At 40.7% G+C, this 19,035-nt stretch overlaps 1 long non-coding RNA gene across 1 annotated transcript; it reads right to left on the reverse strand.

Moving 5' to 3' along the window:
- Positions 1 to 4,384: 4,384 nt before the first annotated feature.
- Positions 4,385 to 5,607, reverse strand: LOC134461543 (uncharacterized). Its single transcript, XR_010037328.1, has 3 exons — positions 5,432 to 5,607; positions 4,964 to 5,008; positions 4,385 to 4,720 (listed from the first exon to the last, which is right to left on the reverse strand). It is a non-coding gene; the product is annotated as an uncharacterized LOC134461543 (long non-coding RNA).
- Between the last annotated feature and the right edge of the window lie 13,428 nt (positions 5,608 to 19,035).

A 19,035-nucleotide genomic window follows, 5' to 3' on the forward strand; every position in this document is an offset into this window, starting at 1 on the left:
CTGTTGCAACTCTCTGACCCGGATGCAGGCTACTCAATCAGGTGGCTAGGTAGGCTAAACATGGTCCGCGGTTCTTACACCGGCTGCGACCGTAAAATGAAAAGCTGGAACCCCGACCGTTTTCACCGACTGCCACTGTCTAAACCAGCCATATTACGGGAATGGCTAATAGCATCAGAAGTGGACTACCGTGTGTGCAGGCAGCAGATTTGAAGAGTTGTATGGAGAGTACCGGTGGCAGATGGACACTCTGAGATCACTCCCGGACGTGTAGCCCCAGGTGGTTTTATCACTCCCAGACGTTCGATAAGGTAGGCAGACTACTCTTACAAAGTAATTGCAACACGGTATAATATAACATGGATTCAACTTTGTAATAACACACCACTGGTGGTGTACTTACATTCTAGTACGACTTTATAAAATTCCTCCAGCCCTCCTCCGTTGCGTAATGGTCCATCTGACCTCGCGCGCCCTGGTCAATTAGTGTCTACTTCACTGAAACTACTCTAGCATGCTTGACATCAACCACATCGAATGCCTCAGGTCGCACAATTTCACTTGCCATCCCGCGCTAGTTTGTTTTGACAGTTTATGATCTCCTGTAGTGGGCTACATTTACTGCACCTGTATGCCTTCCCAAAACAGAGTGCTAGCTGGCAAAGACGCGCGGTGTTGCAACCAGTTTCACAGATTCACAGACACTCAAGATTCATGAGCCAGACACATTTACACATGTTTCTCTCTCTTCAAACATACCTCCATAGCCATGCGCCTTTTTGGTACACCATTCATCTTTAGACGGTTTCGTTTAGGTGTTCCATCTCCCTTACTCTTCTTGTAGTCATCATCCTCGAAATGCTCCCTCCATACACGGTAGTAGCGATCCCTCAGGGTTTTTATGTCAGTTTCGTCCACTTCTGATGCTATTAGCCATTCCCGTAATATGGCTGGTTTAGACAGTGGCAGTCGGTGAAAACGGTCGGGTTCCAGCTTTTCATTTTACGGTCGCAGCCGGTGTAAGAACCGCGGACCATGTTTAGCCTACCTAGCCACCTGATTGAGTAGCCTGCATCCGGGTCAGAGAGTTGCAACAGTGAGACTCCTCTGAAAACACTGGCCAGTGAAAGACTGTGTGGTCCGATGATCGTCTCTGTGCCTCGGTTTGATTGACGAGACCTTTGTGATGAAGTGTGTATCGTTTTTGAAGTTGTTTATAGCGGGGAAACATCAGAAAATAATAGGACTATAATTGGCCCCGCCGTGATGCATTGGCTGCGTTTTTCGCCAAAAAGCTTAAAATTAGCTAACACCATAACGGCGCGGCATTGCCCAGAATGGCTCATCATTATATACATTATGTGGCATGGGAAAGCGATGGTGAAACTTTCATTTTACGCCGGAACTATCCTTTAAGACAAGTTAAAAGAGGGAGCATGTCGCTAAGCTAGTGAAAGTCAATGGATCCGTGTAGCATGCTACAATGCTACACGGATCCATTGACTTTCACTAGCTTAGTGACATATTCCCTCTTTTAACTTGTCTGAAAGCAAGACAACGCTTAACACGAAAAATAAGACACTTTACCACCTTTATAAACCCCAGCCAACGATTTTAACTGTATTAAGCCCCAAAATAGTGGCATACCCCTTTCATGCCATCTATGAAATACCTCCACATACAGTATATGCAACTGGTTGAAGCTGCAGTCAGTTAGATCACTCTTCCCTTTAACTTACTGTAAAAGCACCATTAAGGCCTAAAGCTGAACTAGTGTGGTATTGCCTTAAACACAGGAAGACGTTGGACATTCTCGATTTTAATTGGCTCTCAGACTCAGTTTGCACTATTTGAAATAGTAGAGGAAGGTATCTTGGCCAGGTTGGTTGGTCAAAGAATTCTGAGCACCGGAGAAGTCACAGGAAGTATGGGTGGGCCCAGGCAGCCGTTGTGCACCCACAGACACAGTTTCTGGAAATGGCGATGATGGTCTTAATTTTCAGGTGTTTGAAGTACATCTGGTGATGTACTAATCGTGCACTCAGGACTTAGGAGATTACAGGACATGAGAATGGTAGAGAAAGGTTGGGTAGGGTTGGGAAATGACCCAGGCCGGATTCCAACCTGGGTCCATATGAGTTGATTGCCTGTTCATGGTACAGTACGAGCACACCCCATCATCACTCAAGATCCATCCTCTGCATGTCATCACTGTCCTCCTCCAGCATTGCCATTGTTTTCATCTGTGGATGTCACTTTCTGTTAAGATACTGTATGCTCCATAATATGGAGCAACGCAATAATCGGAGATCATAACAAATGTACCCTCCATCTCACTAAAAGTTACAGCAAAAGATTCATATTTATGACCCACTAACTGGCTATTCTTTTGATATACAGCACCCTGCGTGGATACAATAGGGTACTCATGTCAGTATAGTACCCTTTTACAGAAAACTCATGTACGTATCTATCAAAGTGCCTTTTAAAATTGTGTAGGCCTACCCTCTGAGGTACTATATAGTATTATAAAGGATCTTGTGCCTGCGGTATAATACTCTATGTGAAAATATAATGTCCATATGAAATTATATAAAAAATGCTTGAACTTTTTGACAACACATTATCGAACAGATGCTGCAATGTACAGTATATGACAAAAATCCAGTTCTTACCTAAAGGGTCTAGTTCAGCTGCTGCTGCTGGGGTTCCTGTTGGCAGTAATTAACACACTGCATTAATCAGTCCCACCCAAATTCAAGCACTGCCATGTGTGTGTAAATACGGCAGTCTGATCCAAGGTTTCACTCTCCAGTCATATTACCATAAAACATCTTCTCACACATATGGCTATACACAGTGGTTGAGTTGTAAAATCAAACCAGGGGAGATTACATTTCATCAGCACTGAAGGTATGCTATTTACCTACCAGTAGAGTTTCTGCAGCCAGATCTCCCACGGACTCCCACTACCACTCCAATTACAATTCCAATGATCGCAATTATAACTCCAATTGCGATTCCAAGCTCACATCCACATGACTGAACATCAGCAATGTTCCCTATAATTTGAACAATAGAGCTGCTCTGTTATTTTGACCACATAGTCACGACCATAAACACACACACATACACAATGTATACGTACCATGCTATACTTTGTAGGCCTACATATTATTTTGAACTACTTGTATACTGTGCTATTCTGTATTCACTCTTTGCTGCATATGACCTCATCGAAAGTCACTTTCAGTAAAAGTAAATATGTTTATGGACACTTTTAATCTGATTAAATATATAAACCGAATACATAGGCATGCAAACAGTCAAATAATCTTCGCAAACGATTTAGGCCTAAATATTTAAACCAATCACATTAATCGGTTTAGAATGTTCTTATAAAACAATTGCGAAAAGAAACTGCCCATGACGTTTGTTTAAACAGATTGTGCGAACATGAAGTGCCCATGTAAGCACAGGTAATGTCTGCTGCAATGAATGTAAATGTAATGCATCAAGCACATTCACCTGTTGCGTTGAACATGTCCGTCTCAGAGATGTTGGTGCTCTTCCAGCTCACAGGGTTGCTGAGGTTACAGGTGTAGGTGACATCCAGTGCATTGGTCTTCTGCACCCTCCACACAGCTCCAGAAGCTTTACAGCCCATATTGTCAGTCCAGCTGTAGTTGCCAACAGGTGGTCTGCCACGGCCAGCTCCCACACATTTCAGTGTGCAACAGCAGGGACTGCAGTGAAGCATGATTTCAGGTTTGTTAACGGAATCTGCAATGAGTAATGAATTAGCAATAGCAGTAATTAAGGCTACTGATCGATGAAGCAAAAGTAATCATTTCAAAAATTGGCTTGCTTTTGATTTTTGTGGCATTTGTAGCATGTGCGTGGGTCTCTGTTTTCTGTGTTTCTTTTACCGCTGTGCAATTTGCTCATTGTCTATTGCTGTTTGAATGTCTGACGTGCTACTCTCATTTTCACTGCTTCTTCGCCACTATTTTTTTAGGGCTTTTTAATATTTCAGTCAGACACATTACAGCACTTTGGACAGCTTGCACTGTTTTTAAATGTGCTTCATGAATAAAATGTATTGTATTGTTTTGCTTGCTTATTTACTTACTTAAGTGACTTACAAAGTTTGAGTTTGCCTATTTAATCTTGTACAATTACTCTACAGGAGCTCTATGCTACATTGTCGATGCAGAAAGCTGGTGGAATGGCACGTAGCTCAATTTGTGAGCAGCCTGATACAGTTATGCTATGACAGACATTGGTGCATGTCACAAGAAAAACATGTTTATACTATAAACTGGCCCTGTTACATACCTGGATATTTCCATTTGTCTGATCTACCTACAGATAATGGCCGCTACAGAAAAAAGGGGGCGGGGTCACCTCTAGTGTTATTTTCTACCTCTATGCTCTATATAGATGGGTTCTCAATTTTTGTTTTCTCCTGACTGTGTGAAACTATCTGCGCACAACTCCACCTCTGATTGTTGGAAACCCCTGTCAGTCAAAAAATTTGCTCACATGGTTGGCTGCCAGTGTCTTTCCCCTCCTCACAACACCGTGTTTACAAACAAAAAAAATCATCTATAACAATCTCAAACAGTATTCTGGGGCATTGAATATTTATGCTTAATGTCTTCACCTTCACCTTAAGCACCCCCTTGAAATTCTTGTTCTTCCTCAGCATGATCTCCACCTGTGGATGACATTGTCAACTATCTTACATACTGCATACACAGTACATATAAAGTAGTTATACAGATCGCAGAAAACCATTGGACTCGAACAGTCATACAAGTTGCAACTTCAAAGGCTTGAACTGTTATACATTATACACTACACATCACAGATACGCATACACGTACAGAACATACTTACAGGACTATTGCAGCCTTAACAAATGTTGCTGTGTTTTTGGAATAGGAAATGAAGTTCTTACCAGCCTCGTGTAAAGGAACTATTTGACATGCCACTGTTTGGGGGCCTGTTAACAACAATAATTAGGCACAAAATCAATCCCACCCAAATTCAAAGTCCTGTCTTTATCAACTAAGTGTGTAGTGTAACAGTGTGTAATTAGGCCTATTTGGGCTTACTTGCCACTTCCAACACTTCCCATTGTGCTTCTCGAAATGTTGAATGTCTTAGCAATGTGTTTATCATGTGCATCATGCTACAAGTGGCTGTGCCGGATATCAGTGACAGTCTAGGAGCTGAGCAGAAAAGTTCTTTCAAATCGGCACCATTGCATTATTGCTCTGTTCACATCTGGTCTTTCCAATACCTGATTGAAAATACTTAGATTAACCTCTATCCTAAATAGTGACAACGTTTAAGGTGTTGAATAATTGTGTCAATGAAGAAGATACTCATTGGAAGATACTGGAAGATATTCATATATACATACCAGGATTGTGTCTGTTTGTCTGCTTCGTATTGTACCCCAATGTCCCAAGAACCCCAACTAGCACTCCAATTAAAATTCCAACCACAATTCCGATTCCAAATTCCTTTTGAAGATCACATTCAGATGATGGAACATCAGGGGTCTTCCCTGTATTTGGAAAAATGAGTTTCACTGTATCCTTCCCCATACATACTTAAGATAAAACACAATACATAATCACACATAATTTAGCACAAGCAACACACAATTCAACAATCACCTGTTGCGTTGAACATGTCCGTCTCAGAGATGCTGGTGCTCTTCCAGCTCACCTGGTTGCTGAGGTTACAGGTGTAGGTGACATCCAGTGCATTGGTCTTCTGCACCCTCCAGACAGGTCCAGAGGCATTGCAGCCCTTACTGTCAGTCCAGCTGTAGTTGCTAACAGATGGCTTGCCACTGCCAGCCCCCACACAAGTCAGTGTGCAACCGCAGGGACTGCAGTCAATCCTGATTTCAGGTTTGTTAACAGAATCTGCAATAATATCAACGACAAAAAGTAATGAATTAGCAATAGCAGTAATTTAGGCTACTGATCGATGAAGCAAAAGTAATCTGTGCTTGCATCATTTAAAAAATTGGCTTGCTTTTGAATTTTGTGGCATTTGTAGCATGGCCATTTATTTGTCAGAGAATGATGCAGAAGCAATTCCATGAAATGCAAAATGTGAACTTAAATTACCCAGCACAGTGAGGTGTATTTGCGATGCAGCCTTTTCATTGATTTTAAGAGTATATACATCATCAAATGCTGAGTTCAGTCCTGAGATTGTCAGAGCCAATGTTGATTTGTTAAGACTGAAGGAATTTTGGAAGGCTCCATAAAAGCTGACGTAATGCTCTCCTTATCCCACTCCACTATCTTATCTTTATTCTTTAGCCATTCCACATCTTTGACCGTTCCATTGTACTGTACACCAGGCAACGAAATGGATGCACCTTTTAAACCGTATATCATCAGTACATCACCTACAACAACAAAAAAAAAACATTTCATCATAAAATAAAAAATGTAAATACATACTCACACAAACACACATGCAAGTAATTGTTTTCAGGATAATATGGGCTCGTTTTAAATTTGACCCATGCAACAAATTTCAAAAAAGTTGAGACAGCTCAAATAAAATGCTTTTAAAGTTGAATACATTTAAATACAAGACAAAGGAGAAGCATTTTCATTAATTACAATAACTGATGGAATGGTTATATATAATAGAAACAGTTGTTTTAGACATGATTTTAGCGGCTTAACTGGTAGCTGTCTTTATCATTGTTTCCCTTTTTGTTATGTGACAAATGCTGAGTGTAGGCTGGGCAATTTATCGTGGTTACTCTTATGATGGAGCCAAACTGCTGGAACATAGAGAGTAAAGGCTGCCCCATTATTATTAGGGGACACCGTGGTTCTGTAGAACTCCACTCAACGGCTTTGACGTAAGCGTGACTGATCTGCGAGGATTCTTCCGTCCTAAATCTAATATTATTTTAATTCTATTATATTCTTCACAATGGACCGTCATTGCCTAAATGTCCGCATTTTTGTTCCTTAGCAGCGCTGATAGGACGGTGGTTGCGTTTGACTGTCAATCAAAAGAATTCTAAAAGAATTCTAACTGTCAATCAAGTCAACTAACAATGCTCATTGGTCATTTAAACAATTTAAATAGCTCTCTGAAATGAGAGTCAGCCGAAAAATAATATTTGGCTTGTTTGAAACGGACGGGAAGCTACCATTTGCCGGAAATAGAGTGGACTCAGCAAGAATTGGCAAAGAGATGCATTGGCTCAAGTCTCCCATAGAGATGAATGGGAATTCTTCCAGTTTCCGGATCTAGTCCCACCCCTCGCCATGGCTTCACTACACTACAGAATAGAATCCACAGTGTCCCCTCTATTAGGCCTAAGTGTCAATGGACCGTCCTCCAAAACATAATCCATTAGTAGTGTATGCAGTTCGAAGTGTATATCATATCATTCAGTGTTCTTTTAACCCTCCACATGAGTAAGAAGGACATAACCAAGGCACTGCTGCACCCCTACCATCATATATGCTGTCTTTTAGAACTTTATTTCTATTTTAATTATTTAAAGCTTCATGTTCTTTTAATGTGCAATTTGCTCATTGTCTATTGCTGTTTGAATGTCTGACGTGCTACTCTCATTTTCACTGCTTCTTCGCCACTATTTTTTTAGGGCTTTTTAATATTTCAGTCAGACACATTACAGCACTTTGGACAGCTTGCACTGTTTTTAAATGTGCTTTATGAATAAAATGTATTGTATTGTTTTGCTTGCTTATTTACTTACTTAAGTGCTGACTTACAAAGTTTGAGTTTGCCTATTTAACCCTTCTGTTGTGTTCGGGTCATTTTTGACCCGTTTTCAAGTTTAAGTGTACAAAAACCACACTTTCCTTTGTTGTCCTGGAATGAGGCTCCATCTAATCCTGAGTCACAATCATTTCAACAGAAAAAAATCTATCTGTGGTGTTCGGGTCAAAATTGACCCGGCATAGATTTTTGGTTGTTGTATGGTATTTCTGAAAAGCTGCTGGTTGCCCTTTGTCCTCAGTTTGGTGATTCATGGTGAGGTAAATATATTTCTTGCCTTAAATTTTTTTTCCAACTTTTTCAAATAACAAATCCAAGATGGCCGCCGGACGGTCCCATACACTACAATGTGTCATATCTCCTGTTGTGAAAGGAGTACAGATGTATTTTTGGTGTCTACTCATATGTTTTCATGGTCAGCAAATCCTTTTCTGCATTATATAATGAGAATTTTTGCACATTTTATTTGCAAAATAAGTTTTTGCACATTATTTTGTCCACAAGCGTATCAAAAATCCATAATGGCACCCAAACATGTAGAACTGGTCTTAAAGTGTTTATGAAACGAAAACAAAGTAAAGGAATTTGACCATTTCCAGGACAGATTCTGAAAGTTCTAAGCCTTGTGAATAAAATGGGATATTGTCTGGGTGATATTTTGTCCTAAAAGTCATGTTAAAACGTTCCCAAAAAGTGTTTTTTTTGGTGACATGCAAATTTTATGCAAATGATATGCGTGACATAGAAGGGGTGAGTTCACCTCATTCCACCTTGTTCAGATCAATGGCGGCTAGTACCAAAACAAAGCGCAGTGTCAAGCAGTGTGTTGCTGGAGGGCCGAACGGTGCCAGCTGCAAAAATGGCTACTTGACAGAAGGAATATCTTTGCACAAGTTCCCTTCTGTGAAGAATGATGGAACTGTGGCCGACAAGGAGAAGGCTAAATCAAGCTAGGGCTCTGTGGATCCAATGCATGGTTTTGAAGCAAGCTCGTGGTCACTGTTGTGCTCTGCACATTTCCACCCCTTGTGCTTCACCACAAATGTGGAGGTCGCGGGCATGGTTGGACTGAAGAGAATGCTATTGCCTCAAGCAGTTCCAACAATTGACATCGCCGGCGTGCAGACTGAAACTGCCCCTGTAACTGCTCGGGCACGAAGACAGGTGAGTGCACTGCTTTGCTTTAGGCTACTCGTTTTACCTTGTCCATCTGCTTTGTATGTTGTTTTCAGGAAAGGGTAATGCACATTACATGCCAAACCGATGCGAATGCTCTCGGAATATGCACTTTTTATTGATTGCCATTCAACTGGTCAATAAATTGGTTTTGGGAGGATATCCGCACATCAGCGTGGTGCTCTCAGTCGAGGACAGCCAACTCACAGATTGGGCTACTCAGGGCTTTTTCTGAACGGGGAAATAGGGGCGCTCCACCCTCCGTGGGTGCACCCTCATACTTTTATTTATATATATATATATATATATATTTGAGCGCCCCTAATAAATTTCTCATTCATGGGGGGGGGACACCCCCCTTCACCCCCTGTAACCTGCCATGATGCTCCCTCATGCCAAAAAATCCTAGAAAAAGTCCTGCTACTGCTTAGCAAATAAACAGAGATGCACATAGCGTAGGCCTACTTTGAAGCGTTGATTGTTTGTTTTTAGTATTGTGGTGCATGTGTGGCTGACATTTGGACACACCTCGTCCTCAGAGTCCGGCTGAAGGACACGCGACGCCTGTGACTTTGAGCACAAAAAATAATAATAATGATAAACGCTAAAAATATGCTGAGGACTCAGGCTATATAGGGCGTTTTTCCAACAGCCTAATACCTCCGTTTTTTCTCTAGTTGATGATATTTTTGCATGTAGCCTACATGCATTTCAATCACACTATATCGCGCAATTGAATCAAAATGCCCCCCATTTGTCAACAAATACACACGCCATGTCATCTGTGGGTCATGGCAAAGCGCCCTTAGCAACCGTAACCATAAACAAAACGAACTGTCAGACTATGTCAACAATCGTCACTTCGCCTGTCAGATATGTCACTTTCTGCAGATGTATCAGTGCCTCTGAAATAGATTTGTGCTGCTGTTTTTTTTTTTCATGAGGTTGGATGTGTGGTTTTTCGACACGCTGATGTTTGTATCAGAATTTTGGTTCCTTTATAAGATGTGGGTCCATCAAATGTGTGTTGTTTTCTCAGATCGCCATACTAGCAAACCAGGGACTCCCCTCTATGATGTCACAGCCCAGCTCATTAGTCACACCAAATTTCACAGAATTCACACTTTGAGTTGCCATTTTCACAAGTTCCTCCAGGATGATTGGGTTCAAAGTCTCATCGATGTTATCAGAAAAAACAAGGCTTTAATGGGAATGACCGTTTGTTTTCATTTCATAAACACTTTAAAGTTGATGTGACAATGATATAAGGGTCCATGTTCATAGCATAGTGGATTCAGATCAATAGTGTGACCTTTTTCATGTTCATTGAGGTGTTCATTTCCTATATATTTGCCTTAGATTGGTGGAATAGCTTTGAATCTGACAAAATTGTTATTTTGTATATTTACCACACTAAACTCATATAAATATTGAAAAACACCAAGTCAACATATTTCAACATTCATTTTATGCACTGAAAAGCTAATTTAGTTGACATTTGGTCTTTATCCTGCTATAAATCTCTTTGGGTTGGTTTGGACCCGAACACCACAAATGTCACTATTGATGATATTTTCTAATATTAGAGAAAAACTAATAAAATAAATTTGGGGGTTGTTGTACTCTCATGTCAGCCGTAATACATGGACAACATAATCACTAATTGTATCACTTTAGGAAGTATTAGTAGTGAATTTATACAGCTTTTGATAGTTTTGGTCATCAAAAACGATTTGCATAATGTAAGATAAAAGACCTGTAAAGTCAAAAAGATGAATAAATAAAGTAGTATTTCCATGGATATGAATACATACCAAGTTAGCTATGAGATGAAAAACAATATTTGATTAGAACTAGTGCTTTTAGATATTTTATGACTGAGTTTTGCTGTCACGGGTCAAAAATGACCCGAACACCACAGGTGTATGCAGCTTTTGAACACAACACAAGGGTTAATCTTGTACAATTACTCTACAGGAGTTCTATGCTCCATTGTCGATGCAGAAAGCTGGTGGAATGGCACATAGCTCAATTTGTGAGCAGCCTGATACAGTTATGCTATGACATATATTGGTGCATGTCACAAGAAAAACATGTTTATGGCTATAAACTGGCCCTGTTACATGCAACAGCTACTTTTCTAAGCACATTTTTTTCTCCTCTTATCAGAACTCATTATCTTCACATCAGAAGAATTTAAAGAATGTGAATGGTATATGGAGTAGGTTTCTTTAGAGGGAGCCATACACCTTCATAATATGAGCCCTTTGGCTTCTTTTTGGTTAGAGAATACAGTGTAGGGCTCATTTAGGACATTTATGTGTGAAGGAACACATCTGGCTACGCAAGTATAAAACTATCTAGACCATAATCAGTCATCTCACCTGAGGTGAAGGAGCACAGCAGTAGCACCAGCAGTTGAATAACACCGTTCTTAATTCTCTTCATATATGCCGGACAAGTTAGCCTGAAGGTCAACATCGTTCCAGTTACACATGAACAAAAATAAAGTCAGGGCACATCAAGAGTGTTGTGATCATGTTAATCATCCATGTCAACACATTTGTCTTCCTTTTCTTCCTATTCCTTCTATATAAAAACCTCCCCTGGCTACAATGACCAGTATCATAAGTCTGATCATTCATCTATACATAGAAAAATATGAACCTTTATAACACAATACACATGTCAAAAGCTGCACTGGAAAATAATGAATGCTACAGTGCGCATGATTTCTTTGAGTATGATTACTGAGCACTTACCTGAGAGGAGCTGCAGGCTGACCGTCAATGACAGATAACAGCTTACTGTTTTGTAGACATGGTTTCATAAAATCCAAAGGAGTGAGTCGCTTTATTTTTTATAAATATTTAGCCTTAGAGAACTCACATTGTTAGTGACGAACATATCCGTCACTTCCAGTTTCTGCCCTTGTGACAAATGCCTTTGTGTTCTCATCAACATATAACCTGCTTGACTGGTTCTGGTGTGGGCGCGAATAGACTTGCCTGGCATGAGGCAACAGTGACACTTTGGCATGCAGGGAGGCATACATGTCTGTAGCCTATCATGGACAATAATATAGTGCTTAAAGTTAAGTTATGATTTACAATGAAAAGAAACAAAGAATAAACAATATTTTATTTGCGTATTATCCTGCAGAAAAAGTACTCAGACCATAGTGATAAACAACTGAAGAGAAATTATTCTGCCCCCTATATCTTCTGCTGTGAAGAAGAGGTTTATAGTGGATTTCATTTATTTTGATAGGGACAAAGATTTTAAAAGGGCATTTTAAAAGGGCATTTTATTGTTCCTAGTCATTCTACTGTGCTGTTGAACACATTGGTCAATTGTTTGGGACAAAGATTTTAAGAGGGCATTTTAAAAGGGCATTTTATTGTTCCTAGTCATTCTACTGTGCTGTTGAACATTTGTCATTCGTGTAACTTCAATCATCATGATAGAGGTGGGATCAGCCGCTATCTATGAAATGTTTCTGCAGACCTCTATCAAATGTTTCAGTATACTACTACAGCTAGTATACTACTAGAGCTAAAATCAGACCATAAGCCTATTGATGTAGAAAACGTGTATGCAACCTTGTTGTTTATTTGGTTCAGATTTTCTTCATAGCCAGGAATGTTCTGTACTACAGTAGAGAGAGTAAATATCTTCTTTTACATGTTCCTTTGTGGTTCCAGGAACTTACCACAAATTTGATTTAGCACAATAACAGGGAAAGCAGCTGCGTCTCACCTCTCCATGGCACAAGATTGAAAAAAAAAATCACTATGCAGTGCGTGTGTGTTTCTGTCCACCAGAAGGCGGAAGTGTATGTGCTCTCTGAGTTCAAAATGCTGCGGCAAGAATTTTAACAAAGACCAGAAGGAGAGAGCGAAACACTTCTGTCCTGGCAGGTCTACAATAGCTTGTTCGTGACGACACAGTACGATTTTTGCTAGGCAGCGGGCATGCGTAACCAGAATGCATCAAACTGGCAAAGTGCGCATGCCCACTGCCTAGCAGCAATCTTACTGCTTCGTCACGAACGAGCCTATTGTAGACCTGCCAGGACAGAAGTGATTCGCTCTCTCCTTCTGGTCTTTCTGCCTGCTGCCTACTTGACTTTAAAATACTGTTGACATTGTTCAAAGCATGAAATGGTCTTGCTCCATGTTACATCAATTACATGTTCTCTTTTTATACCCCTGCGCGAGTTCATTGATTTAATATATATATATATATATATATATATATATATATATATATATATATATATATATATATATATATATATATGGACGACTGATGTAAAGTTGCAAATCAAGGCATGGCTTTAAAGACGCTAATAACAAGCCTTACCAAAATGTTTAATAATGTGTTTGAGCGACACATTATTTAAAAGTGTAAAACAAACCATTTAGTGTTTATGTATTATTACTTATTATTATATGGTGTGACGTCATCGGTCGAATGCTCCATTCATTTCAATGGGGCTCCCCAACGTTCGCACGTCTGTTATTTTTCGATAACGGACGGGTTGGTCTATATCAGACCGCTGTCAATGGCAACAAGACTTTTCACTGCTAAAGCGACTTTTCAACAAGACTCTAATCAGCTGCTGTGATAGACAACACCTGTTGTCCTGGCTACCTAGCTGTTGCCTAGCGGTGTTCCACAACGGCACTGTTTTGTTTTGCGCAGCAACAATCTTTTGACATGAAAAACTATAATAAACTTAACATTAAATAGGCCTAAAGAAATGTCCCCGCCATGTGTGAATAATTTAAGTATATCCATATAATAAGCGGGTTAACGTTCGGCGAGTCGGTCGCTTTGTGGAATAGCAGCGTCGGGGTCTAAAGATTCTCTCTGTCGTGCTGCTATTCCACGGTAGCGACCTTCTCGCCGAACGTTAACCCTTACTTATTATTCCAGGCCTTTTGACTTAACCAGGAATGTCTAGTTGAAATAGGAAACACAAGGTAAGTAAAGTAGGCATTTGCCTAGGGCCCCCGAGTAGGAGGGGCCCCCACGGACGACATGTTTTGTATTCAATCGCAATGACGATTTTAAATAGCTTTATAATAAGCCACTGTCATCTGTATGAAAGGCTCTGCTGCGAGGGCAGCAACAGCGCCTCCCTAATACCCCCTGCTCGAGGGGCCCCCTTCAAATTGGTTTGCATCAGCGACAGCGTCAAGTCAAGTGCCCAAAAGCACAACGACAGTATAGTCAAAGAGGGTGGAGTAATAAAGAGGCTTTCAAACCCGCCCACCCAATGCAAAAGTAAGGGCATGCATGATGGCGTTTTTTTGACGAGGTTGAAAATTTGCTAGGCAGCGAGCATGCTCACTGTGTCCGCGTGAAGCATCCTGGTTAGAATTGCCGTTCACGACGCAGTTGAAGGGAGTGACCTCTGCTTGGCAGTCGTGACACATGGCGTTGAACCATCGTGGGAACAAAAGTTTTGTCAAGCAGCCACGCAGTAACAAAAACCTACTGCGCTGGGCAGAAGACCTCCTCCATGATGTGAGGAATCTGCCGTGATTGGTGTTCATAGCTCATGTGATTCATGTGTGTGTAGTTGAACGTGCTTCATTTTCTACATGCTGAAATGCATTTCATGCTCAAATGCAGCATACTCAGAGTGGTATCATCCATATGTATGGTCGCACAACCCACTTACAACAGTAAAAAAAGAGAAACAAACCACCCTGTCGTCAGATGCTCCATCTTCGCCACGTTAGGAGTGTATGCCGTTGGTTACAAAAACACTACTATTCCGCGCCTCGCTTGCTTGACGGATAGAGTAGTGATTGCGCACCTGGCTTCCAATCGTGATGACCCCGGTTCGAAACTGCATCGGAACACAGGAAGTCTTTAGTTGCTGATGGTGAATTTGGAAACAGATATGTTGCGAGTGACTCGTGTTGTCTCTAATGTATGAAAGTGAAGAAATAGAGTGGCCGTTTTGGTTGGGGCGCTATGGTAAAGCTACATATTGAACACCTGGGTTCAATCCCTGCAAGATGGATTGGCGCTCTTATGTCTTTTTAAAACTGTCCTATCTGAATGACGACTTTGGTCCCAAAACACAAAATGAAAAGCGAGTACTAGGCTAATTAACTGAATTATTACATGGAACAGATGCCAAATCATCATAAGTTTGACTAAGAGTCCAACCTTAATCCTTAATTCACCAAGTGTAAAAGCCTGTGTCTCTACCTCAAGACCATCGAATTTCTTTTTGACTAGGAGAGAGAGTCTGGGAATGTCCAAGCATGTGACAGCGTCGGTAAGCGCGTCATGGAATTAACGCTGTGATGATTTCATTCCACGAGAGGGTGACCTGGTACACCCGCTGTCAAAAAAGGTAGATCCACCCACAGACCTATAGATCCACCTTCTTTGCCGCTGTTGAAATCTCGTCGTCCTGATGTGTCCAGCTTGGTTGCGACGCAGTTATCCCCTCCTTTTTAAGACCAAGCAAATCACGTTTTGATCAAATCTTTTCCTGCGTGGTTGCGACTGAGCCTAATGTGTGCTCAAGTTGGGTCTCCTAAGGGGGCGTTGTCCCCTCCTTCTTCTTCTATTTTTGAGGTGTTTGCACGAGAAGTGTGCCACCGCCATCTAGAGTGCGAAGGGGACTCCATTTATTCTCCACCTGAGAACTCTGAAGGTCTCCTAACCGAAGGTCTACTAAAGGGGCGTTCACCCGATAGAAAGTGGATACCAGAAATTAACTAGAATGACTTATCTCTGTCTAGAGTATCTGGTATACTAGTCAAAGTACCCCCAGCTGAAGGGGGGCCCCTTCCAATTGGTTGGCATCGACAGTGTAAAATCAAGCGCAAATACAAACTGAAAAGGAAGTGAAACTATCTCTTTCGGAGGATGTTGCACAGACGCCAGTTTACATTTAAAAAAATTTGGCTCAAGCCAGATGCTTTTATAATAAAAGTTATCTCGAAGACAACATATTACTCTCCGTAGGCCCAACTGCAATCAAACTGTCCCAGCCGTAGAGTGGGTCAGCTCGTCTGCTAACAATGTGAGCTTATAAATTATTGGCTGATTTTCCTGTAATTTTGAATTTATGTAAAAATAAAACAAATTATTCAGATGTAGTAATATAAATTACTAGAGGGCTCTTTATAGCACAGTATATGTGTCCAATCAGTACCACTCAAACACGAGAAGATTTTATACTAAGAGCAGTGCTTTATAATCACAGTGAACCTGACGAAGCACAAGAGAAGTGCATTGTTCACTGAAGTAAATAAAAATAAAATAAAATAAAAATAAAAACCAGCAAAAATTAAGTCGTGTGTGGTGATTCCTTACTTATTTTCTGAATTATTGTGACAAGTTTTTGATGTAAAATGAGGGTGTGTGCACAAAATCCCTTACAGCAGTGGTTCCCAACCTATGGGTCGGGACCCAACTTATGGGTTGCCAAAGATCTACAGGGGGTCGCGGAGCCCTCTTGATTTTAAGGGTTTTCATTGGAAATATATATAGCCCATGTTGAATAAATGACAACGCATTGAACTAATAAATGCTTAGAAGCAGCAAATTGTAAGTGCTACATTAAACATTTATTCTATATTTGACCAAAGACGAATTGAGGAATAAAATAACTAAAATTAGTTCTCGCAGGAAACAGAGGGCATCTTGTGACTCCGTCTCGTGCGGGCGCTCGCGTGTTTGGGTCACCAAAGCTTACAATAGTAAAAACATGGGTCCCTTAAGAAAAAGGTTGGGAACCACTGCCTTACAGAATGGATTATAATATGGATAAGTCAAGTAACCGGGGCCTGTACTGATATAAAAGGATCCCAGGCCCACTCCAAATAGCCTACATTACAACAAATATTTTCACACAAAAGGAAGTGTAAAAATGCACCCAAGGCATGTGAAGCAAATTTGGAATTGTTTTTTAGTGTCTGTTAGGGCTGATTTAAGACATGGGTCGAAACCGACCCAAGCATAGGGGATGGTAACAGGAATTGAACACAATACAAGGGTTAATAGAATTTAGAAAATGTGATCATTAGATTAGGATTTAAATATTTTTACATGCTACTGTAATGCCTCTTTGACCCTCCTGGTTGCAGTCTGTTGCGCTCTCTTTTGATTATATCTCCAGACTGCTTTACACACTTACAGAATGTTATTTATATCTGTATTGATACTTTTTGGGACAAGGCTGGATAGCCGGCTGGGACTAATATTTTGCCAAAGGGCCAATCAGAAAAACGGTGACGCCACTATTTTGTGTATCAGGGACCAGAGCCTGATTAAGACTTACACAATTGAAAATACTTTGTCAGTATGGTCACTTGTAATGCAACTTGTTCCTACAATGTAAAAATTATATAATAATTCTCCAGTGGGTATAGTGCAATATTTGCTGTGTTCGTGATTTCAACATGATTGGACACAGATTTCGTGTCCTTAACATCCGTGCCCAGGAGCACGGAATTTCTGGAGATCAGGCTGGTGATTTCTACAATGTGCAATGTATGCAAAATCACGAATACAAATTCATCACATTTGCGTTTGTCTCATAGGTTCAGAGACAAGTTGTTCATTGAGCAATTTTATTCAGTACAACAGATACATACACAACTGCAAAACAGAATACTTATTAAACAGCCAGAGTGTATAAAAATACAGGAGATCACTGGATCTGTTATACAATAATACAAGAGATCGCTGGAGCCATATTGGAACACACACACACACGCACATACACACATAAACACAAAATGGCATTTTCTGGAGCAGCTACAGAAATCAATAGAGTGGCAGAGAAATGCACACATTTGTCAGCAGGGCAGGCCCTTGGCATAGGCAGTATAGGCAAATGCTAATGGCGCCACTCCAGTAAAGGGCGGCGCAACAGAAAATCAGGGATGGAAAAAAATCTAACGAATCTAATTTAATCTCATCTAAAGATTCAATCTACATCATCACAATGAACACAATGAAAGTAAATCATCATTAAAATAATAAAAAAAATGCCTCAGTTACCACCCCCTGCACTGTTTAAGAGGTTCCGTTTTTACACTTGTCACAAAAATACTGTGTTGCCACTTGAAGAAATTCTGTGTTGTTACTCTAAGAATGCAGCTACAGTACCTTGCACTCGTATAGTCACTTCACTGACTGGATGCTGTTAGCTGTAATACTAGTCTGCTATTAAGTTCAAATTAAAAGCTATGTAACATTCTCTATTCTCTATATCATAGAGATAGAAAATAACACTAGAGGTGACACTGCAATTTGCGACAGCACTGGAAAATGGCACATGGAGCTTCCCAACTAGCAGGGCTCCGCCCTACTGGTGACGCAACGCCTTCGGCTCAGCTACACACAGTAGGGCCAAGAGCTTGCTCAATCCCGCTACAGCGGGAACTCCACCCACTTTGTCTGGAACCAATCAACTGAGCATTTCCAACCGTCCTGGGTAGAGGCAAGTTCAAGGCAGTGACGTGGTTTAAGCAGAAACGTTCTATTTGGTTCTAAATGTTTGGTTTAAACTTGGGCACATCCCTCAACCGGTAGCAAGCCGAGGGAGGCGGGTTAACCAGGCCATGGAAACAAAGTTCTTCCTGTATGGAAATGATAATCGTTATAGTCCTGGTCAGACCAGAATCGCGGTAGTGATCTGAAGTCTATGAAAATCAGGCAACTTCCCAACTTCCGTAGGTAGGCACCTTCAGTCAATGCAAGTCAATGGACAACACGCCCACCCCTGTCAAAGAATTAACTAAAACTGTGTGAATATGAAGTAACACATTAATCAAAGACCAGATTTTCAAATGTCAGGCTAAATATCTACTTAAATCATATGAGTCGATAAAATACATTTAAAATCAAATTACATATTTTATGAACATTAGCAACACACTTCAACTATTGCCCTTGTATAGTGTGTTGATGGACATTTTCACATGATTAAGCCATTTTTGACAGAGGTGAGCCTCCTCTGTTAATTTCCATTTCTCTGGTCTACCTACAGATAATGGCTGCTACAGAAAAAAG

This window comes from Engraulis encrasicolus, chromosome 13 (genome assembly GCF_034702125.1).
Source record: "Engraulis encrasicolus isolate BLACKSEA-1 chromosome 13, IST_EnEncr_1.0, whole genome shotgun sequence".
NCBI classification, from domain to species: Eukaryota; Metazoa; Chordata; class Actinopteri; order Clupeiformes; family Engraulidae; genus Engraulis; species Engraulis encrasicolus.